The 23,572-nt window shown below is 43.7% G+C and overlaps 1 non-coding gene across 1 annotated transcript; it reads left to right on the top strand.

The window, feature by feature from the left end:
- The first annotated feature begins 563 nt into the window (after nt 1-563).
- On the top strand, nt 564-635 carry TRNAC-GCA (transfer RNA cysteine (anticodon GCA)). The gene has a single exon. It is a non-coding gene; the product is annotated as a tRNA-Cys (tRNA).
- The last annotated feature ends 22,937 nt before the right edge of the window (nt 636-23,572 follow it).

Raw genomic sequence — 23,572 nt, 5'->3', positions numbered from 1 at the left:
GGCTCATAAAAGTTAACTTGATGAACTATCATTCGGGGTCTTGCATGATTGTTGTCATCTAGGCAAGGAATACAAAATACAAGATTTATTGAGAGCTGAAATTGATGTTAGAGATTGTGAAGCATTAAGATTTTGCTCATAGCTAAGAATGGTAACCATGTCAGCTACATTTTTTTGCATTAAGGTGTAGATTGCATGCTAGAACCTCTTGGTAACAATGTTCCTACAAAAAATGGCTTGCCACAAGGGGTTTCTTATAAACTTTTAAAAGAAAAAATGAGCTTATCTTAATTCTTTTTCCAAAACACTAGAAGTCCTTTCTATTAGGAAAAATGTTGGTGACTACTAAAAAACACTAGTGGGCAAGAATTAGTTTTCTTATGCAAACGCAGCTTATATATTTTATGCGAATTGCTTTTGAACTAGTTGCTATTGTTTTGGTTGGTGAAAATAGGGCCATAGGTTCTTTCTCAAGCAAGACTCCTTCAATGCGATATGTGGGTGATAGGGTGTAGGAAACAAAAACTAATCAGAATAATTATGTACTGCAAATTTTGCAGCGCGGGTGTATAGCTCAGTGGTAGAGCAATCGGCTGCAGTCCGATAGGTCACCGGTTCAAGCCCGGTTGCGCCCTCTGGTATTTTTACCTCATCCGCTAGTAAGTAGCAAATAGCTTGAGAATAACCTCGAGATTTTCTAGAACAAGCAATCGCAAATAGCCGACTAGCACACACACATACACATACACGGATTTGGAATAAGTTGAGGTCAAAAGGGGGCTTAGCTGCACTGACCCCTCTGAGAGTTGAACTCGGGACCTCCTGCTTAATTTCCCTTTTCGGGAAATGCTTACCATGTTAACAAACAAAATGTCACTATCTTTTTCTTCCGAAGAATGCCACTCCTCTCGCAATAACATCAAATGAACAGCTTTTAGCCTCGCTCCTACCCCGGCTCCCGCTTACTAATCGGGTGCTCCAAACCAACTAAGCTATAGAAGCGCGGATAACTCTTAAGTTTCTATCTTTTAATATATTTATAAACGCACACCATAAGTTGTACTTCATAGACAAGTATTGTCACAACACCCATCAATTGGCCATTTTTATGATGTAAAAACTCGAGTGGATTTTGTCGAAATTACCTTTTTCCTATGGGAGTTTTGTGCAATTGGGGAGTTCAAGCTACCTAATGGTAGGAAACAAATAAGAGGGACAAGGGTAACTATGGCAATACAAAGCTCCTCTTGCATAGCATCCGCCGGTGATTCAAAAGGATCATTTCTTGGAATTTGATCGATGGGAATTGGCACAAGAAAATGTTTTCTAAGTAAATAACATGTAATATACACACAATGTAAATAATGGTTTGTTCACTTATATAAATGGTGAGAGTTTAACCATGATTGTGAGTTCAAATTTAAAAAGTAATTACCCCATCCTCATACTCTTTTGTGGGTTATACAACAAAAAGTTTTCTACCCTTCTCCTAGTTGGTGTTGTTTTTGCCATTTAAGTGTATGGAATGCCTCTTTCATTTGGGAACCCTTTGGGGAATAAGCAGTATTGATATCAAGCTAGGTCTCAATGTTCTTAGATAATGTTGACTAGGGATCTTAGGGGTGCAAATTTGAGATAACAAAAGATCATTTCTAAGAATTTGATCAGTGAAAAGTGACACATGGACAAGCTTTGTAAATCTTTTCTATGTACAATGCAAAGGTTTGGTTCGGTGGCCTCCCCACCAAGCCACCAAACCTCCATTTTGTAGCCTTGCTCACAAAATTTGATGTGTCATAAAGAAAAGTTTAAAAATAAAGGGTAAAAATAACTTCTTGAATGGGACCTCCAAACTTGGAATTATTACAAAGGGTGAAACATTTCATGGCAAGATTTAAATGATGAGGCCACCGCAAAGTTGAAATACAAATAACAAGTTTTGATCATTTTTTTTTCATTTTCTTTTGATCACTCCTATGATACTATGTACATACATTTGTTTAGTTTATTAGTTTTCTTTTTATGTCATTGTTTTTGGCTCCTCTTCTTCTAATTGTCTACTTCATGTGCAGCTTTACCCAGTTTTGACACTTGCAATTGGAGCCTTCGTCATGTTGGGGGTAAAGGCGCTTGTGCCTAGCCATCGTGTATTACTACACTGATAGTATTACTCGCACGTGCACATTGCAGGAGGGGGCAGGTGCCCATCATTCTCACTTCATTCTTTATTCTTTCGGTGTGACATTTGAATAAAGGGAAGGTTAGTCACACATTGTGACTAGTGGAGTTCCCACATCTTGAGTCTCTCTCTCTTGCTCCATCCACCATAGCTCACACCTCTCTTGCTTCCACTTGGGCTTCTCCCTTCAACTGGTATCAGAGCCTTCTTCTTCATGAGTTCAAGCTCAATTCGGCATTGCTTCAGCTCTCATTTGAGTTACCTATAGATAGCAGGGTTTCACCATTAGCAATTATAGCTCTACCTCTTGAGGTTCATATTGAGCTCTCATTGCTCTAGGATTTTTTATGACTTATTGGCCTATCTCAGGGCATTCTTGAGCCTACATTGAGCTTATTTTAGGGAGTATTCAACTCAGTATTCAGGGCTAGAAATACAAAAACGTTTTTTCAGCTATGTCCATTTTCAAGCACTTGTGTTTGCTCAACCACTCCCCAACATTGGACAAGGGTTTTGGCATTGTTTACTTTTGTGTCATTGAGCTTCAACGTTGCATGAATTCCTAAGTCCACATAGATTCTTAGAACCACATTCAACTCCCATCCCAACTCCTCATACAAAATGAGTTGTCATCAATTATGAAGTTGCATGTCCATACCCAAATGAATTGTAACATGGCCTCCATTTATATATAATCTTACTATTCAAACCATGCATTTTGTTTGTACTTTCTCTAGTTTTTAATTAAGGTATGGTGATAGAATATTGTCTTGATTTGGTTTACACTATATTTTCTCTTAGGTTCTCCTCTACGATGGTGCTTCTGATACATGCACATAGGGATCGTGCCTTGAATGTGCATAGACACATCCTCAATGTTACCAAATGTAGATGAAGGCATAATGCAAGAGTTAGAATAGAATTGTGCCAACTACATGTAGCTAATTCTTGTGTATAGAATATGTATATATCTATATTCATAAGAGATAGAGATAAATACAATGCCTTTCTCAAGAGACAAGTTCATTCTATGTCTTTATTACCTTTGGATACAAGTATGGGTTTGGTTAATGATCAAAGACATGGTGGTTGCACAAGTGATTTCAACTTAGGAGTAGGATTGATTATAAGTAATACAGATGTTGAGATGGTGGATAGGCAATGTTGTTCTATTCTTCATGAAATGCCAACCTTGAAAGTTCATCCATCAACAACCATTCTTTTATATCAAGAACCACCTATACATAATATTAGAACACTGTGTGAGGTTTGTGAACTTTGTATGTCTAAGTTATAGTGCTCAGAAACAAAGAATATGCACTCTATTTTGATAGAAAATCATTTTTATAGAGGTGGAAAAGTACATCTACCATCTTCACAACTATTGAGTACTAAAATGGCTGTACTTTATCTATTTTTGGTTGTTTTTTGGTTGAGGATGTTTTGATTGAATTTTTATGATGTTGGAAGTGTTTTGAGATAGTTTGAGTATGCTTGGGAGAGTCATGATGGTGGTCTTTGGTTGAGATCTCATGTTTTGATAGGTTTTGTGATGAGTTTGGTTGGTTCTGATATGGCATGTTTTGCCTCTATTTTGATCTAAATTCTTTTCGTTTGTGAGGTTGGGATTGTGACAAAGTCCTTTGAGGAACGATTGAAAGCATGTTGAATGGTTTTGGATGGTTTGAAGTGGTTTTGGTCAAGGCTGTATGGTTTTTATGCTTCCTATTGACCCTCTATTGAGCTTTTGTAGAGCCTTTGTTTATGTTATGTTTGCTTCTATGAATGTTCTGTGGGATGAATGTTTAGGTTAGAATTTTTTTTGTAATCTTAGAAGAGGAAGAATGCAAGCTCAAAATAGCTCAAATAAGTAGAAGAAGTAGTTGAAGAAGACTTGAAGTGAAGACTACAATGATAGTGACAATAGCGAGCTTTTAAGGGACATTGTAGTGGCTCTAGTGACTTTTTATATCAAACATACTTCTTGGGAGAGGTATCCACGACCAAGAGAGGGTTATTGAGTATTATTGATTGTAATTCTACTGTACTATTGATTGAGGATATGTATGAGAGAGATCAAGTGTGAGAGATAGTCATTTCTATACTAAAAAACATTGTATCTATATGAGAGAGATTATGAAGACTATGAAGACATTGAAGATGAATACTATGTGTTGAAATTCCATTGAAAGTAGAGCAATATTTTGTGTATTTGTGGTTCTTTGATGGATTCTAAGAAGAATATGAAGAATGTGATTAATTTGGTTAAAAATAAATCCGTGGGAGATTCTTTATATGATGTTGCATGAAGATTTGTTGTGTTTGGTGTTCTTTTTCCTGTTGTGGTTACATAAAGGATGAAAACAAGCTTATTGATGAATATAAGATATGTTGAGTGTTAAAATGATTGTATTTTTAGCTATTTTTCATTGATTTTTGGATGGTTTTTGGTTGACATGAGGGTGCATTGATTGAATTTTGATGACTTTGAAAGTGTTTTGGGATATTTTGAGTATGTTTGGGAGAGTCATGATGGTTTTTAATTAAGATCTGATGTTTTGATAAGTTTTGTGATGATGAGTCTTTTGGTTTTGATAAAGTTTTGTGATGATGAGTCTTTTGGTTTTGATATGGTCTGTTTTCCCTATATTTTGATCTGAATTCGTTCTGTTTGTGAGGTTGGGATTGTAAATAAGTCTTTTAAGGAATGATTGAGAGCATACTCAATGGTTTTGGATTGTTTGAAGTGGTTTTGGTTGCCATATGATTTTTATGCTTTCTGTTGACCCTTGCTTCTATAGAGTCTTTGTTTCTATTGTGTTTTCTTTTGTTTTCCTCTATGATGAAAGGGAAGTAGAACCCAGGAGGAAGAAGCTTGGCGGTGAGAGCTATGGTGGATAGAGAGCAAGAGCAAGAGAGAGCAAGACCCAAAAGTGAAAACTCCAACAACCATAATGTGTGGCCAGGCCTTCCTTTATTCAAACTGTCACTAAAAGAATAAAGAATAAGTGACTGTGATGGAAGCCCGCCACCTGCAGTGTGCAATGGCGGGTACTGCTAGTGTAGTAATACACAGGCAGCTAGGCAGAGGCACCTTTACCCCCAACAACCTCCCACTTAAAAGGGAATCTGCCCCAGTTAGAGAGAAAAGAAAAGAAAAGACAGTACAACATGTACACATGTACAACATGATGAGGAAAAAGACTTTATCTTATCCAACGCCCATCAATCTCCTGAGGAAGGCAAAGCACTCTGTAGTGAGGCTCTTTGTGAGTAAGTTTGCAGGATTTTGCTTAGTCGGAATCTTGGCAAGGTCAATAGACCTACCCTCAATGACCTCGCAAATGAAGTGATACCTCACCTCAATATGTTTCGTCTTCGCATGGAAGACTGGATTCTTGGCCAACTGAATGGCACTCATAGAATCCGAATGCAATGTAGGCATAGCATCTGCCATACCAAGGTCTGCAATCAAATGGCCTAACCAGATAGCCTCCTTGCAAGCCTCTGTGGCTGCAATATACTTGGCCTCTGTAGTAGAAAGAGTTGTACACTTCTGCGCCTTGGACATCCAAGAGATAGCCCCTTTAGCATAAGTGAACACATAGCCAGAAGTGGACTTTCTACTATCTGCATGTCCTGGATAATCAGAGTCAGTGTACCCCATGACTCTTATATCTTGGCTACCATAGCAAATACATATATTTGTTGTGCCCTTTAGGTACCTCATGATACCCTTCACGGCATCCCAATGTTTCTTGCCAGGTGTAGCCATATAACGTGCCACAACCCCAACTGCAAAAGCAATATCTGGACGGGTGGCTATCATGGCATCCATAAGACTATCCATGGTTGATTCATATGAAATCTTGGCCATCTCGGCCCTCTGCTCATCTATATGTGGACAATTGGCCTGTAAGACCTTCACATGAGAAGGTAATGGACGGCCAATAGGCTTAACATCCTGCATACGGAAGCGCTCAAGGACTTTATGAATGTACTTCCTCTGTGATAGATAGATTAGTCCCTGAGATTTGTCGTGCGTAATGCGTATACCAAGTATATGAGAGGCATGTCCCAGATATTTCATCTCAAAGCTCTTCTTGAGATGAGCCTTAAGAGCATCTAGCTCCTCATGAGCTGTCCCTGCTAAAATCATGTCATCCACATAGAGTAAAAAAATCAGTAAAGAACCGTCATGGGCTTTCTTCATGTACAAGCACGGATCCATAGCACTGCGGCTGTAGCCCTGTGATTGCATGAATACATAAAACTTATGGTACCATTCCCTAGGTGCCTGCTTCAAGCCATATATACTCTTCTTTAGCTTGCACACTAGTAGGTGTTCCCTGCCAGGGTCTGTAAAGCCCTTAGGCTGCTCCATGTAAATCTCATCATGCAAGTTCCCATGTAAAAAATTCGTCTTGACATCCATCTAGTACAAGTCCAGGTCAAGTTGTGCAACCAAAGCCAAGACTAAGCGTAGGGTGGTCATCTTGACCATAGGAGAAAAGACTTCATCAAAGTCAACACCATGTTCCTGCTTAAAGCCCTTAGCAACCAATTGAGCCTTGTATGCCGGCTTGGGGTGTCCAGGGGTACTTTTCAGCTTGTACACCCACTTGCATGGCAAAGCCTGCTTATCCTGAGGCAAGGAAATCAAATTGAAGGGGAGCTACAAGCTCTACCCCGAGACCTACGGAGCACTTATTGCTCAAGTGTTTCGAACCGAGCGGCCATGGCTACCTCTCACATAGCCGACGCGCAATGCCTACCTTACGAGTGTAGTGAGCTTACCTTGATGCTCGATCAAGTACCCTCCTCTTTCTTGCACACCGGCAGCTCCACGATCCTTGAGGCAAGCTCAAGCAACCTCAATCCCTCTCCCATGAGCTTCATCCTCCATAGCCACGCGCGAGACAAGAGAAGAGAAGAGAGGAGGGGAAGATGAAGAGAGAAGATGGAGAGCTTATTCTCCAAGATCCCTCACTCTCACACAATCACTCCCTCACTCCCTCACTCTCTCTCAATCCCTCTCTCAAGCACAAGCAAGAAGGCAAGAAACAAGAGAAGAAGAAGAAGAAGCTTTGGCCACACACAAGAATGAGATTCTCATTCACTTTTCAACTTTATATATATGCCCTACTTTTCATGGGCGGTCATCCCCTTTTTTTACATGGCCGGCCATTAGCCTAGGCCCATTTCTCATTTCCCACCATTCTAATCTATCCTATTCCCAACTAATGCATACAATTTGCACAGGAGTGAGCCTGGCGCTCTTTTACAAGGATTCGGGAGCGCTTTCACACTTAATGGTGCGCTTTTTACTCTTTTACTTTCCTTGGGCGACTCTAAGACTTCCTGAGGGTCGTGCCCGTGCTTTTAATTTTTTCAGGGTCTGGTTACCGGTTGAGGCGCCTTTTTCTCCCTCTTGTCCTGCGCCTTTTTCTATTTCCTTTTTTCCATTTCCCGCTTCTCTGTGCTGCGGTAAACATTACCCCCCTCCTAGCCAAGTGCCAGTCCCATGGCACTGTGATGGGAAGTAGTGGGATAGATGATGCTGTTGCTAGGTGGAACTGGTGGGTAGATGACACTGATGCTTGTGAATGAGAGGTGATGGAGTTTGATGACGATGACCAGGAAAGATTCCGGCGTGCTTTAGGCTTCATGAAGTTACTCGGCATCGTTCACACTGTTGTTGCACCCCTTATGTAGCCGGTCATCTTTTGAGGGTCAGAAACGCGTGAAGCAATAAGCAATCCCTTAGGAGGGTGGTATTGGAGGGATTTATTCTGGAGAAACCCCCCGAACACTGTTTGCCTTGAAAATCCGTTGCTTTGATTGAAGATCCTTGTCTTTGAGTTGAAAGTCTTCAGTTTTGAGTCGAAGGTCTTCAGGCTAGTGGAATCAATAAGCGATCCGTAGATCTTGAGGCGTTGGGCATGGATCATTGGACGATGAGGTTCCAAGATCTATGCCAATGGCAGTTCTACCTTGACTTGGTTGAATCATGGTAGCCATCAACAGGCAGATGGCTAGCAACGTGAAATCTGTTGAGCCATTTAAACCGTCGCAGCGAAGCTCCTGAAGTTGCAGTAATAGAGTCATGTCCGACTCATGGAAAAATTCCTTGTCATTGGAGGATGTAGTGAATGATCTTCTTCAGCCAAGCAGCCAGTTCTTGAACCACGAACATAACCTACAAGAAAAGTTGTGCACTTCCTAGGGGGTGTCTGTCTCACTGTGAAGTACATGGTGCCCGTACCAGTGGAACTGGGAGATGGGTCTAACCTTGGGCAAGCCCTTGGTAATGTCCCACACTTGAGGACCCAGTTCGTGCATCATGGGAGGTACGGTGCAAAACTTAGGGTGACAGGTTTGGAATTCCTGCCCTTGATGTGCCCTAAGTGTGAAGTGGGAAAGGGGCTAGGGAGAACCCTAGATGCAGTGAGTGTGGTGCACAATAACAATGAAGGGAGACTACAAGCACATGTGAAGTGTTCTCCTTGTTAACCTGCTTAGTAGTAGGTTCATCTTTCAGCTTTGCTATTTTTCGCTCTTGTCTTTCTCTCCAGTCACCTTGTCTCTGTTTCCTTGTGGCTTTTTCTCTTTTCTTTTCTTTTCTTAAAAAAAAAAAGAATGAGAGAGAGAGTACAATTGACAAGGCATATTACACCCATTTAATCACGGGGCGGTCGCAGGCATTGAGATAAGAATGCACGACTTTGTAGGTATTCTTTAATATCGGCCTTAGCTCTCAGAGGAGTGGTTGACAAGAAAGGGTGATTACATCTTGTGAAGCGGGTGTCACTCATATTTTCTAAGAGCTCTAGACAGAAGGAAGGAAGGAGAGTAGCCCGCATCATTAACCTAGTCATAGCTCTACTATCTATTCCTAGGTTGATATCAAAGAAGAGTGGGGGAAGATGGGCTTCCTCTGCTGTGGGTTTTTGGAGTAGCAGGAATTTGATAAGTCGGAGGTAATTACAAGTGGTCAAAAATGCTGGATCAGGGCAGGAAGAGAAGTCTACGAGGAAATGATTTATAGAAGGAAGTATATCTTCTAGCCTAAACACTAAGCATTCCTCAGGGCTCCTAGCATTGACATTATATATTTTTGGGAAGTCGTAATCCCCATGCAAGTCTCTATCATAGTCCACTCCATGCCTACGGGGGTAGGGCATGTAGATAGGATCATTGCGCTCTTCGGGGAGTGAACTATAAAAGGCAGTCCATGCATCAAAATTGGTGTCCCAAATCCTCCTCCACCATTTCGGCTGTGCCTCGTAGCCTTGGACGGTTTTGGGAACCAGATTGACCTTATCTTCCTAGTAATCCTGTGGCTCTTGTCGCCACCTAGTCATTATCATGCTCCTCTCTTCTATCCATGTGTTTTCAAGTTCATTAGCCAGATCCTTGATCTTGGCTAAGACTCCTAGAGGTAGGGCCCAGTCCAGAGAGCGTAGGAAAGCAAATGAAAGCTCAAACGACCTTTTATGGAACTCTCGCTGACGCCAAATGACCAACTCCTGGGGCCAGTCTACAGGATATGTATCACTTCTCAGTGGCATGGGCTCTTCAGGAAGTTGTCTTGGAATTGTGCGTGCTCGGCGTTGGGCCTCCTTAGCTAATTCTTGTCTTCTTCTCCTTGCTGCAACTATGTGCTCAGGCAGATGGGCATGTGCAGGTTCTTCCTGTGGGAGATCGGGTTGAGGCGGACTCGGCATTCTTTGTTGCTCTTCTTCATCACCTTGCTCAAAATTCGGACCCTCTTCGACATGTCGCTCAACCACAGATGGGATGACTGGCGGCGTGGTGGTGGCGGCTGTTCATGCTCCTCAAAACCTAGCTCCTTGAGCTCAACAGTGGAAAGGCCCGTACAGCGTAAGTAGCGGAATTGTTGCTCTTTAGTGATCCTTGTACTCGTTGGGAGCTCCCGCTCTTGAAGAACATATCTTAGAGCTTGGGTGGTTAGCTCCAACTTTGTTTTCACCTTTTCCACTGGATCATTGCCCTCAACTTGTGTGACATGGAGTACAGTGTTGAGGAAGGCCTGCCGCTGTGTTTTAGTAGTTATTTTGGCAGCTTTAATCCTGGCTTTTGCAAGCATTCTTTTGCATTCTGCCACCATTGCCAGGCGTTCAGTCAAGTCCCTCACCTTGTCAAAATTATTCCTTTCCCACTCCATAGCTCTTTCCTTCAACCTTTTTCTCTCTTCCTCCAGTTGGCTCGCCAGGGTGGTTACTACCTGTTGCTGCTCATTTGTTAAAAACCACAACTGGTTCCTCTCTCTTAACTTCTGAGCCAATTGCTCTTCAGCAATCCCTTTGGCTTGGTCTACAATGCTGAGCCTTTGGTGCACCTCGACCAGTACTTCTGATTTTTCCTGCACCAGCTGCTCTTGGCTTTGGATCTCAGCAAGGAATAGCCTTTTTTGATTGAAAGCCATGGCCATGAGGGCCTCTACATCTTCCTGGGAGGTCTCTCACCTGGCTTCTGCAAGCATTCTGCCACTGCCAAGCATTCAGTCAAGTCCCTCACCTTGTCAAAATTATTCATTTCCCACTCCATAGCTCTTTCCTCCAGCCTTTTTCTCTCTTCCTCCAGTTGGCTCGCCAGGGTGGTTGCTACCTGTTGCTGCTCATTTGTTAAAAACCACAACTGGTTCCTCTCTCTTAACTTCTGAGCCAATTGCTCTTCAGCAATCCCTTTGGCTTGGTCTACAATGCTGAGCCTTTGGTGCACCTCGGCCAGTACTTCTGATTTTTCCTGCACCAGCTGCTCTTGGCTTTGGATCTCAGCAAGGAATAGCCTTTTTTGATTGAAAGCCATGGCCATGAGGGCCTCTACATCTTCTTGGGAGGTCTCCAGCGCATCTTATAATCTTTGCACTTCATCTTGTAGCCGTTTTTCTTCTGCTGCTGAGACTCCTGGCCCTTCACTCTTTAGAAACTGGATTTCACTTATTAATCTGTTTTGTTCTTCTAGCTCCTGCTACAACCGGAGCTCCGTGGTACGTTCTTGTGGTATACTGGCTTTGCCTTCCTGAACCTCCTGTTTTAGCATTTCCACTTGAGCGACCTTTTGCTGTAGATCATTATATTGCTGTACTAGTAGCTTTAGACTCCTTTGCTCTACCACCAGGTTTTGCTCTTCATCTTCTAGTCTTTGTCTAAGGCGGCTTTCATTGTCCTGGGCTTTCTTTGTTTTTGCTACTAGCTGGTCCTGCAGGGCCTTTATTTCCCTTCCCTGCAGGGCCTTTATTTCTCTTCGTCGGTCGGCTCCCTGCCTTGAGACTTCTAGCCTAAGGGCAGTTGACGTTTCTTTTTCTTTTTCTAGCTCCATCAAGGTCACTTTCTTCTCTTCTTTTGCCTTGTCCAGTTGTGCCAGTAGCTCAGCCACATATGCGTCATAGTCAGTGTCGACAAGCATGGGAGTATGGGGTGTGGTGGTTGATGCCTCCAGCCTTTGTCTTTTAGGGTCTTGCCGTGACTTTGCATCTGTGGTAGCGGGCCTTTTCAATCTGGTTTCTGGCACAATCTCGGCCACTTTGCTCACTAGCATTTGCACCATGTTCATTAGCTGTGCCGTGTCGAGGGGAGGTGCGGGTTATGTGGTGGTTGCAGTTGTGGTTTCAGTCATTGCAGGCACAAAAGAGGAATGAAGTGGATGTAGTAGGGACTTGCCCTTGCCTACAGCCCACTGGAACTGCTTCCACACTTGCACTAGCTTCGGCTTTATGACGGGGGCTCATGGGTTCGAGCTCTCCACCCCCATGGGTCTCTTCCATAGATCTTCGTGTAGCCTCTGCCAACTCGGCCAGCCCCTTCAGTCTTTGCTCTTTAGCTTCTTCTTCCGCCCTTCTTTTCCTGTCCTCTTCTGCCTTCTTTGACTCTTCTCTTATCTTTGCAAGCTCTTCCTCCTCTTTCCTCCTTCTTTCTTCCTCAGCCCTCCTAGACTCTCTTTGAGCCCTCTTGATTTCAGCTCGTTCCTCTTTGCTCAATTTCTCTTTCCTTTCCTTCTGTCTCTTGTCCCCTTTCTTTTGCCCTTTTGGTTTGCTTGCTTGTGTAGGCGGCACCTCTCACTCTCCCTTGTCACTTATCATTCGTTCACTTGATTCTTGTCCTTCGTGGTGAGGTGGGCTTTGATGCGGTGGGCTTTGATGTGTAGCTCGCTCTTCCATGACTCCAGCAGCCCTCACTGCTTCATCTATGATGGCTGTCAAAACACCACCATATCTAATTGTGGCTGCCTTTGAGGCAGGTTTCTTCCTTGTGGAGCGTGCGGTTGAGGTAGGGGATTCTCCTCCTGCTGGTGCTTCCGCTGGAGTGAGAAGGGTAGATCAGCTTTGAATGGTTTTCTGCACGAACCCATTCCAGTCTACCTCCTCAGGGACTCCTGCTGCGATGCTTTCTAACAACGGGACCCCGATCCTGTTCATCAATGCATTGTACCTTTGGCCCAAGAAGAGTGTGTGGATCATCTTCACTTGCAATTTCACTGTTGGATCCGGGATGTCAGCCAAGCTGATTCCATCCACGATGTACACCTCCTTTTTCTTTACCCCCAGCATGGCGTAAACATCCCTTCTCGGCCGCCTCTCTTTCTTGGGTACGAGCCCCAAGGCTTTCTCTATGATTGTCGCATTGAGGGGCACTTCAATTCTTCTTTCCTGCTTCCCTGTCTTCACTGTGACAGTGCCACAGTTCCTACCCTTGTCAAAGTTCCTCAGGAATTCAGCACACATGCCGTAATCCACGGCCTGCCCCACCTTTTCCACATACTTGTGGAGGTGGCATCTGTCCACCAATTCTTTGACTGCAAGTTCCTCCAAGATGGCCTCATCCAGGTTCAGCGTGTGCTTGAAGGTGAATTAACTGAATCCTCGTGTCTTGACGCTGATGCCGAACTTGGTCATCTCTTCTTCAGAAAATGGGAGTTTGCTCCCTTTATCTTGTCCTGCCATGGTGGTTACCTGTTAACATACCATGCTAATATTAATGCTTAAAAATCGGCTTATTTCTAACAAAACTCAATTCTGAGAGAAAAATGTATGCGTAAAAAATTGGCATACTTGCTTAGAGCTTGAATTTTAGAGACAGGCTCATAGCAGCAATTGCTATTGTTTTCCCTTTGCATTATCTTCCATTGAGACTCAATTAATCATAACATTCTGCTAGATAGCATGACTCTCATTTTGCTCTACTCTTGCTCCCATTGCCTAGAGCTTGAATTTTAGAGATAGGCTCACAGCAGCAATTGCTATTGTTTTCCCTTTGCATTATCTTCCATTGAGACTCAATTAATCATAACATTCTGCTAGATAGCATAACTCTCATTTTGCTCTGCTCTTGCTCCCATTGCTCCCCCCCCGTCTTGGATCTTTCAAGGAATCCTTCCTAGGATTAGCACAGGAAGTACGAGGCAAATGTTGTTTTTCGTGGATTGACTTACTTAGCCAATAACCAATCATAAAAGCTTGGATTATATTTGAGTTGGGCATGACAATCAAGAGAAAATGGTTGGATGGAGACTTGGGAGATGTAGGTCAAGACATCGTGAAAGAGATCTCTAGTATTAAGGTGGCTTGCAACATGTAATTCCTTCTCCGTAAGGAATTGGTCAATGTAAGGGTGAGCGAGTACATGGTCGTCTAAATGCTAGTTGTGGGTGATGGCCAAAACCTTAAACGATATAGGTGCCACATAAGTAGGGTCATATTCGACGGTTTTAATTGCCCTGCGTTGTTCAGCATTGGTCATTATCCGTCATTATCCGGCAACCTTTTTTCTCCCATTGGATTCTCAGAGCAAACCACTGCTGCAAGAATGTGGAAGGCGAGCTTGCCCTCTGCGTGAGCGCTTGCAACTCGTGCTCATGAACAGAACGAGGAGGCTTACAATATGAAGTGATTAGTCTTCTCAGGGCAGCTTGCTCCTTTGAGATTTCGTCGTTTGCTATCAGTTCAGCAGCAATTTTGGGGAATTTAGTGGTCATAAGTTCGTATTCTTTCCAAGTGCATGGTAATGCACGAACATCCGAAGCAAGTGTTTTGTCAAGAAGATCTAGGTCTAGCCTCTCATAACTTCTAGCGAATGTAGTGAAAGTTTTGTCCAACATCTTGATGCAGGTTATTACGTCATCCCCAGAAGTCGCGGCGAGGTCTTTAGCCAAGGAAAGGAAAGGTCGTACTGCGTAAGAAGGTTTAAGACCTACTAGTGGGAATGGCGCAAATGGACTGGATAGTGGTGACTCCATCATTGGTGTCACAGGTGTGGCTTTGTACTCCGAAGCACTTTGAGGTGCTGTAGGAATCTCTGGGGACATGGGAGTTGTGCCGGGTTCTGAGTTAGCAGTCATGGGGGTATTTAAGTTCTCTAGATTAGGTAAGTCTAAGGCTTGTGGCATTTTCTTTGGTCGATAGATGAGCTGGGGCTTACTAGCCACAGCAGGCAATGGTTTGCTGACTATGCCCTGGGCACCATGTGTGCAAGCCTCCCTCACTGGGGTGAGATTGCTTGTAGATGAGCTTTTAAACTTGCCATTTTAGGCACCGAAATCCAGGGGCTGCCCTCGTAGTATCTTGTGCTCGCAAGAGATCCTTGGGGATCCATCATGGCGTGGTCGTGTGTCTACGTCGATAGTGTCTAGATTGCCTCTTAGGCCATGATGGTGGCTGATTATTTTGGTGTTTAGAATCACGTTTGGGTGGTCTACCTGGATGTGGTCTTTGCCGTTTTGGCACCCATATAAGCTTGGACTCCTTGGCCTTGTGAGCACTCTTGGTGGATTTGGGCCTAGGGTCGAGAGCCTAGCATGAGGCCTTAGTTTTCTTCTGTTTAGACTTGGGCTAAAACATGGTCGTAGGGGTTTCTACCGGTGGCTTCATAATGGTGGAGGAGTCAGGACAGCCCTTGCTGAAAGTCGTCACCATACGCACATTGCCTATAGCAAGATGAATGCGGTTTAGGTTGTAATCCACATTGTAGTTCGTTTACTTCTTGAAAGTACAACCTAATAGTGAGATATTACCGGCTCCTTTAGTGTCAAGCAACACATGGAAGAAAGCTGGTAAACTTTCAGACTCGATAGAAATGACTACCTTGCACTTCCCTAAGAGTGAATAAGAATTACCCCCAAACGGGGTGAGTTTGGCATTAGTGGGCTGTAGTTTCGGTTGACCAATGCGTGTCCAACGGTCATGTGCCAAGATATTGTAGTCAGCACCTTCGTCAATCAAGGCATCGAAAGAATACGTATGTGACTGTGACTCGTAGATACACCAGTGCCACTGCTTCTTCATCCTGATCTGTAAGGTCGGTTACAGTAGCCATGCAGACGTTCATTGGGGGTTCTAGGATGGGTGGCTCATGTAATGGATGGGAAGGAGGGTAGTACTTCTTTATGCGGCTTCCATTAAAAAAGCCTATTCCTTCGCCTTCAAGTGTCTCTAACTCAACATTCCCTGTTTTACCAATCATGCGTACTCTGAAAGGCCCTAGCCCCCGAAACTTCATCTTCTGTTTATGTCCTTTTACAGAGTATAGCAGAACAAGGTCCCCTTGTTCAAAGTCCGCTATTTGACATGCTTGTCAAACCACATCTTTCGTCGAGCCTTCTCACAAATCAGAGAGGGAGTGGCAAGGAGTCGGGTCTCCGTTAGGCGCTCTAACTCCACTAAGCGATTGGTCCAAGTCTCTCTTCCCTCCCAACGCTCCTGGACTGCTATCCTTAAGCTAGGGATGAAGAATTCTAAGGGTAAAATGGCTTTAGTTCTGTATGTCAGCCTAAAAGGCGTCTGTCCTACATCTGTTTTATAAGCTGTGCGATAGGCCTACAAGGCCGCCATTAGCTTGTTGTCCCAGTCACTTCTTGAAGTAGACACTACCTTTGTAAGCACGCTGACTAAGATTTTATTCGTGGATTCGGCTTGGCCATTAGCCTGAGGGTAATAGGGAGAGGACTTCCGATGAATTGTTAGGAAGGTAGAGAGTAGGTGGAAAATCACCTCATTAATGAAGTGCGTGCCTTGGTCGCTTACAAGTTCGATTGGACAGCCAAACTGTGAAATGACCTGCTCTCACAAGAACTTTGCAGTGGTTCTAGCATCATTCTTCCTCATGGCCCGTACCTCTAACCACTTTCTTAGATAATCGATTGCCACTATGATGTAGCAAGCTTGGGAATATTGTGCCACAGGACTGATAGGTCCAATAAAATTGATGCCCCATTTTTCAAAGGGTTGTCGGGTTATGACAGGGGTCAACTCCATCTTGTCTTTCCACACAGGCACTTTGGTCCTTTGGCACTCATCACAGTGCTTTACGAATTTAGTTGCATTGCGGAAAAGGGTGGGCCACTATAGTTGGGATTGTAGCACCTTTCGGGCTGTTGTGTCCCCGCTAAAGTGTCCTCCAGCGATTCCGCCATGTGCTTCTTTCAATGTATCGTTCATCTCGTGCTCACATATGCATCTGCGCAATAAACCGTCTTGTCCCAACCTGTAGAGTTGGCCGGCTATCAGTTGGTATGGCTGAATTTTCATGATAAGTCTTCTCAGCCTGGCCTTCTCAATGGGTCACTCAAGTAGTCTGCTCTTTAGTACTTGCACTATGTCATCGGCCCAATACGGCGTGAGATCAGCTTTGAACAATTCTCTCTCACTAGACAGGTTAAAGAGATGAGCATCCGGTAAATCGTCAGGTATGCCTTGTCCAGTGGCTTCTCCTGTGGGTATACTGGACATGTGGTCAGCCATGTAATGCTGCTTTCCTTTGCGTACAACCACGGAGAAGTCAAACTCCAGTAGAAGGAGTAACCATCTAGCTATGCGTCCCATAGCGCAAGGCTTGTTCACAAGATATAGCAAGGCTTGATAGTCAACAAAGAAGACGAAGGGAGTGGCCAACAGGTAATGCCTAAATTTCTTTACCGCAAATACCATGGTCAACCCCTCCCTTTCTGTCGTGGAATAGTTCATCTCGGCCTCTGTGAGTTGCCTGCTGGCAAAACTGATCGGGTAATCTAAGTTATGTTCACCAGGTTGGCATAGCACGGCTCCAATAGCGAGCTTAGAGGCGTCTATGTGTACATGAAACGTTATGTTCCAGTCTGGGGCTCGTAAGATTGGTGCAGTCGTAAGAGCCTTTTTCAACTCCTCATATGCGCGCTGGCATTCCTAAGTCCACTCGAACACTATCAATAGCTTGTACAATGGTCTAGCAATTACTGCGTAATTTAGTACAAAGCGTTGATAATATCCAGTGTGTCCTAAGAAGCACTGAACTCCCTTGTAGTTATCGGGTGGCGGTAAGTCAACAATGACTCTGACTTTAGAAAAGTCAGTGGCAATGCCGTTCCTTGACACTACGTGCCCTAAAATGCATAAGTGTTTCACCTAGAACTGGCACTTTAAGGGGTTCAACGAGAGGTGGTACAACCTACACCTTTCAAAGATAGCTCTCAATTTCTCTAATTGGTCGGCCCAACTAGAGTGTAAGCACAAGTCGTCTACGAACACTTCCAGTTCGCGCCTAAGCATGTCCTTAAAGATAGTGCATATTAAGCGTTGAAAAGTCGTAGGTGCATTCATCAGCCCAAAAGGCATGACAATGTAGGCGAATACACCCCATTCCGTGGCAAAGGCAGTCTTGTGCCTGTCGTCGGGGTGCACTTGCACTTGATTATAGCCTGAGAAACCATCCAGAAAACTGTAGGCTTCTTTACCTGCTACCCTCTCAAGCATGTGCTCGGTGTAAGGTAAAGGATAGTTATCCCTCTTTGTAGCGGCATTCACTTTCGTGTAGTTCACGCACACTCGGATTTTTTCATTTTTCTTCATGACAATCACGATAGGTGATACCCAGTCCATGTGCTCGATCTCATATATGAATCCTGCCCTCATGAGTTTATCAATCTCCTCTTTTACTGCATGGGCGTGTTTGGGATTCATGGGGTAAGGTCGTTGTTTTGTTGGCACTGCATCAGTAACCATTGGGATATTATGAGTCATAACCCTAGGGTCGACTCCCTTAAGTTCATCCAATGTCCAGACGACACAGAAGGAAAAGTGATAGAACAAATCAGGGCAGACTCGAGGCCTAGGAGAGGAAGGACCAGTCAGAACGAAAAAGGAGTCATGTGAATGGAGTGTGACAAATCCTGGCTAGAACACATGGGAACCGTGGATTACGAGCAAGCCGAAGTGGCACGACCATGGGTAATCCCAGTGCTCAAGACGGATGCACCTACTGAACCACGACCCCCTGGGGAAACACCTTCCTCAAGTGAGGGATGCGGGTTTAACTCAGAGTTGGAAGTCAGCACCGAGAGTGATCCCGAGATACCACAACCTTCTAGAGTCAAACACACCAAGGGAGACTTGCCAGTCCACCTAAGGCACAGGAGGCTAAAGGAGGAGGCCAGGAAGCAAGCAAAGGACTCAAAAGCAAAACGGCAAAAGAAACCGCACGATCTACCCAAACAGTTTACAAAATATAAAAAGGGTGACAGAGTGGTGATTTTGCTAGGTGCGAAAAGACAAGGCCAAACTAGTGAACCGATCGAGGGCCCCACCAAAGTCAAGGAAGTTAACTTGGCTGGGGAAGGTGAAAAGCCAAGGCCTGTATTCATTGCAGATGACTTGACGGAGGATGAGGAGACCAAACTGGTGGCCTAGGAAGCGACTGCAAACACAACGTCTTAGACCACCCATCCAAAATGTCTTAAAGGATCCAAATGAATGTGTTAGAGTGACCACCACTTTGCAAGAGTGAACTAGAAAAGCGTGTGTTGCATCACATTGTTTTTATCATAGTCACACACTGGCAACTACATAAATAATCACTTGAAGTGCACCTAGAAATCTGAAAACCTGATTTTGTAGCACCACCCTCGAAGGAAGCACCCCACAAGCACCCGAGTGCACTTAAAATTGAGAATTGCCTTAAATAACAAGGAACTCACACGCAAGATAAGAAAAATTGAATAAATCCACTAATAAGAGAAGACCCTCAAATCTTGAATGCATGACCAAGGATACTAAGCCTCAAAGCAAGCCTCTTGGAGAGAAAAAGAAGTTGATACAATTAGGGACACAATCTTACCTGAGTTGATTAGCTTGATTGACACTCTAGTAGCCCAAGAGACCAATGAAATGTTAGGATCTAGCACCAATCTTGAAAGTGGTGAGTTCGACTTGGGAGACTTCCCAGTTGACATCCAGCAAATGATAAATTGATACAATTTGCAGGCCAAAATGGAGCAACAGTAGGCTAGCTGAGGACATCATAGTTAACCTCGAGGAAGAGCAAAGGTTGGCAAAGAAAGCGCTGCAAGGCATAGCCACCTATAATCAATAGTAGCAATCTCAGAGGATGAGGCAGGAGATAGAAATGCGAGAGGTCCAATGAGTTTTAGTGCTTTCTAATAGAAATAGAATATGACCCAATGTTGAGAGAGAAAGAGCACTTACATTGAGTGAGCTTCTCGAAAGAAACTCATAGATAATATGGTTGTGGAGCAGCCCTATCAGCAAGTTCATTGCTAACAAGACTAGGTAAATTCCGAATTCAAAAAGCCAAACAAAGATACTTGTAGTTGCCAAGCAACTCGACAAGTATCAACCCAATAACAACCCATATAGTTTCATAGAGCAGTTTGAGCAGGTATGCGAGGCGAACGGCCTAACGAACCCTACTCAATGCACACATGCTTTTGGTCTTTGCCTTCAGGATAAAGGACAGACGTGGTGCATTAGTCTAGACAATGATGAACGGAATAATTTCAACAATCTCAAGAGTCTCTTCATCAAGAGATTCTTTGAGGCAAGGTACTTGGATAACCTTATTGTTTGACTGATGAGAACGTCAATCAAAAGGACAAAGAGGATATTCAAGACTACGTCACCCATATGCCAAGTCTCTTCAAGAGAGTCCCTACCGCAGAGCGATGTACTAGTGAGCAATCAGTCTCTATAGTATTCATAAGTGGAATTAGGAGTGAAGAACTTTACAAGGCCTTGGTGGGAAATTCAAACCTGCAAAGGGATGTGCCAGCTAGGGTCTTTGAAGAATCCATATGAGTGGATGACCTGCTCAACAAGAGAAGGTCAAGGACCGTAAGCTGAGATAGTGAAACCTTTAGAACCTTAGAGAGAGCCACGACCGCTAGTGAGAGATCAAGCTAGAGCACCCAAGAGAAAGGAGCATGGACCTAGCAACCTTGACATAGCCTCTGTATATGGAGGAAGAGGAGTTGTAGAAGGAGAAGAAAGAGAGATAAGACAAAAGTTGCATTCAAAGCTGATAGTGCAACTACGCTACTGAAGGGTAAGCAACTCACAAATGCAAAAGCAAAAACATATGCTCCTAAGACAGTGGAGAAGGGGAGTGCCAAGGTTGGGGAATATCCCAATCCAAGGCACCAATTAGAAGTGGTTGACAAGGTCAAGGAGTGGGTAAGAGAGGCCCAAGAGCACCTAAAGGATGCCAAGCCCATCCTAGAAGATGAGATCAATGAGTTCTCTAGTGTGAGCATGCCTGTCCCACCTACTCGCATAGAATCTAGAGAAGCATCCGCACCCCATGTAGCACCATAAAGACAAAGCCTATGTGCCACAGGCGGGCAAAATGCCCAAGAGTAGTGGAAAAAGAGTGTAGATCATAATGAAAGGCAAGCAACTAGTAGCTTGCTTACAATGTTAATATTAGCCCATGTGACTTTGCTAATGGGAGATTTTCTTAGGCAAAGTTCCTCATTGGTAAGAGTTAAAGCAATGGGCAAAGGGATCTAACAAGCAAAGAGCAACTGATTTTCATGACCACAACGCAACCATGAAAATACCAAGCCTAACATTGAATTCAGTGCCTAAGTTCTTGATGTTGAAATGCATGGATTTAGAGCATGGCTATGGAGGTTGAAAGAGGAAGAGTGAGATCATGAGGAAATAGACATTAAGTCTAACTATCACACAAGTGAATTATGTTCCAAGATTGAGACTTAGGCTCATAAACACAATATTTTGTGTTGACAATGACACATACACTTTACTAGAAGGACAAAAGTACTATGACATTGCATTAAAAAAGAGAGCAAGTATAACGCTTTATAGGGATAGACTTGGATGCACTTTCCACCATTGTGCATATGGGATTCTGCATCCTGAGCCCACATTGCTCCATACAAAGAGGCTAAGCTAGGTGTGATAGCCGATATCTCAATATCCCTCCTTAATGCTAAAAGGCTTCCAAAGCCCTATGGTCATCGACTAGATCACGATGACCTGCGTGCAGTGTGCCCAGTAGTACGAACAAATAAGCCAAGGAACTCACTCAGATAAGCCACTCAAGGAACCCACGAATAGGATAGAACCCACAGAAGGAGACAAACCATCAACATGCAAAGTAGGACCAAGCAAGCGGCGCAAACGAAGGGGATTTAACAAACCCACTCAATCCGATTGATAGCTTGGCGAAGCACAAGAACTTGACTATGGCGGAGGAAATCTCGGATCGCAGGTCTAACGAGGAACTCAACTTGGGCATCTTCCCAAAGGCTATTTAGCAATTTGCTTCCACGTCATCTTTTGGGCTGTTGGCTTTGCTAAGCTTGAGATAAGGAGGTAAGGGTACCCCAAAAGGCTTAGCTTCAGCCATGTTAAATCTGTCCAGTACCTTTCCAATGTACTTTTCTTGAGATAAAAATAGCAATTTCTGCATTCTATCTCTACGAATCCTCATGCCCAAAATATGCTATGCATTCCCCAAATCTTTCATAGAGAAAGCTGATTTCAGCTGATTTTTGAGAGCATCCAAGCTAGTCTTTCTTTTCTAGCTAGTAACATATCATCCACATACAAAACAAGTATGATGGGGCTGCCATCTGTATCCTTTTTCATGTACAAGAAATGATTTGCATGGCTACGTGTAAACTCATGAGATAGCAACAACATTTCCTTAGAAACTGTCCAAATGTTAAATGTGATATTTGTGGGAAGTCGGGCCACTTAGCCGCTACCTGTTGGAGTAAGATTAGTTCCCTCCAACAAGGGAGTAAAGAGCCAGGTCCAGTTAATCATAGAACGCAAGGTAGTAACCTGCAGCAAAATGATGGACCAAGACAAATACTGCAAAGGGGAAAGACCACTATAGAAGAGTTGCCACAAGGCAATGGAGTTAGCCTTATCGAGGCTGTATGCATCAATGACGCTGAAACCTCTAACCTACGAGCCGTGACAAGAGGCCAAAAGGCTAAAGAGGGTGATAGAGATACTGTAAAACCGGTCGAGGGAAACCCTAAGTAAGGGGATAAGGGGACGAAGTCCTAAATCCTAGCGTGGAAGGGGGACCTCTAAGGCCTGTTGACAAAAAAGTCGATCCTAAGAAGGATGAGGAAGTGCCAAGAAAGAAGGCAAGAGCTACAAGAGAAGCACCAAAGCCGGTCCCGAGACCAAAAGAAAGAATGGTCTAGCAAGAAAAAAGAGCTTTGGCTACCTATCATGATTTTGATTTGAGTGATAGGACCTTCAGTGTGCTGGAACCAGTGAGTAGATGAAGTGAAAAAGAGCTATAAGTGAACTGGCTATGGAGTTTTAGGGTTTTCAAGAACAAGGGCTTGGTTTTTCACTCTGTGTGGGTTGTATACTCAATCATTTCTAAAAATTTTTAAATGGAAATGAAGCTTGGCTAATAGGCTTCCAAAGCCCTATGGTCATCGACCAGATCACGATGACCTACGTGTAGTGTGCCCAATAGTACGAACAAATAAGCCAAGGAACTCACTCAGATAAGCCACTCAAGGAACCCACGAATAGGATAGAACCCACAGAAGGAGACAAACCATCAACACGCAAAGTAGGACCAAGCAAGCGGTGCAAACGAAGGGGATTTAACAAACCCACTCAATCCGATTGATAGCTTGGCGAAGCACAAGAACTTGACTATGGTAGAGGAAATCTCGGACCGTAGGTCTAACGAGGAACTCAACTTGGGCGTCTTCCCAAAGGCTATTCAGCAATTTGCTTCCACGTCATCTTTTGGGCTGTTGGCTTTGCTAAGCTTGAGATAAGGAGGTAAGGGTACCCCAAAAGAGTTAGCTTCAGCCATGTTAAATGTGTCCAGTACCTTTCCAATGTATTTTTCTTGAGATAAAAACAGCAATTTTTGCATTCTATCTCTACGAATCCTCATGCCCAAAATATGCTATGCATTCCCCAAATCTTTCATAGAGAAAGCTGATTTCAGCTGATTTTTGAGAGCATCCAAGCTAGTCTTTCTTTTCCTAGCTAGTAACATATCATCCACATACAAAACAAGTATGATGGGGCTGCCATCTGTATCCTTTTTCATGTACAAGAAATGATCTGCATGGCTGCGTGTAAACTCATGAGATAGC

The sequence above is a fragment of the Lygodium microphyllum genome, chromosome 4 (assembly GCF_053477565.2).
Source record: "Lygodium microphyllum isolate KBCC chromosome 4, Lygodium_microphyllum_v1.1.10, whole genome shotgun sequence".
Lineage (NCBI taxonomy): Eukaryota > Viridiplantae > Streptophyta > Polypodiopsida > Schizaeales > Lygodiaceae > Lygodium > Lygodium microphyllum.
Note: the sequence above shows the minus strand (reverse complement) of the source record. Positions and strands in the feature narration are given on the sequence as shown.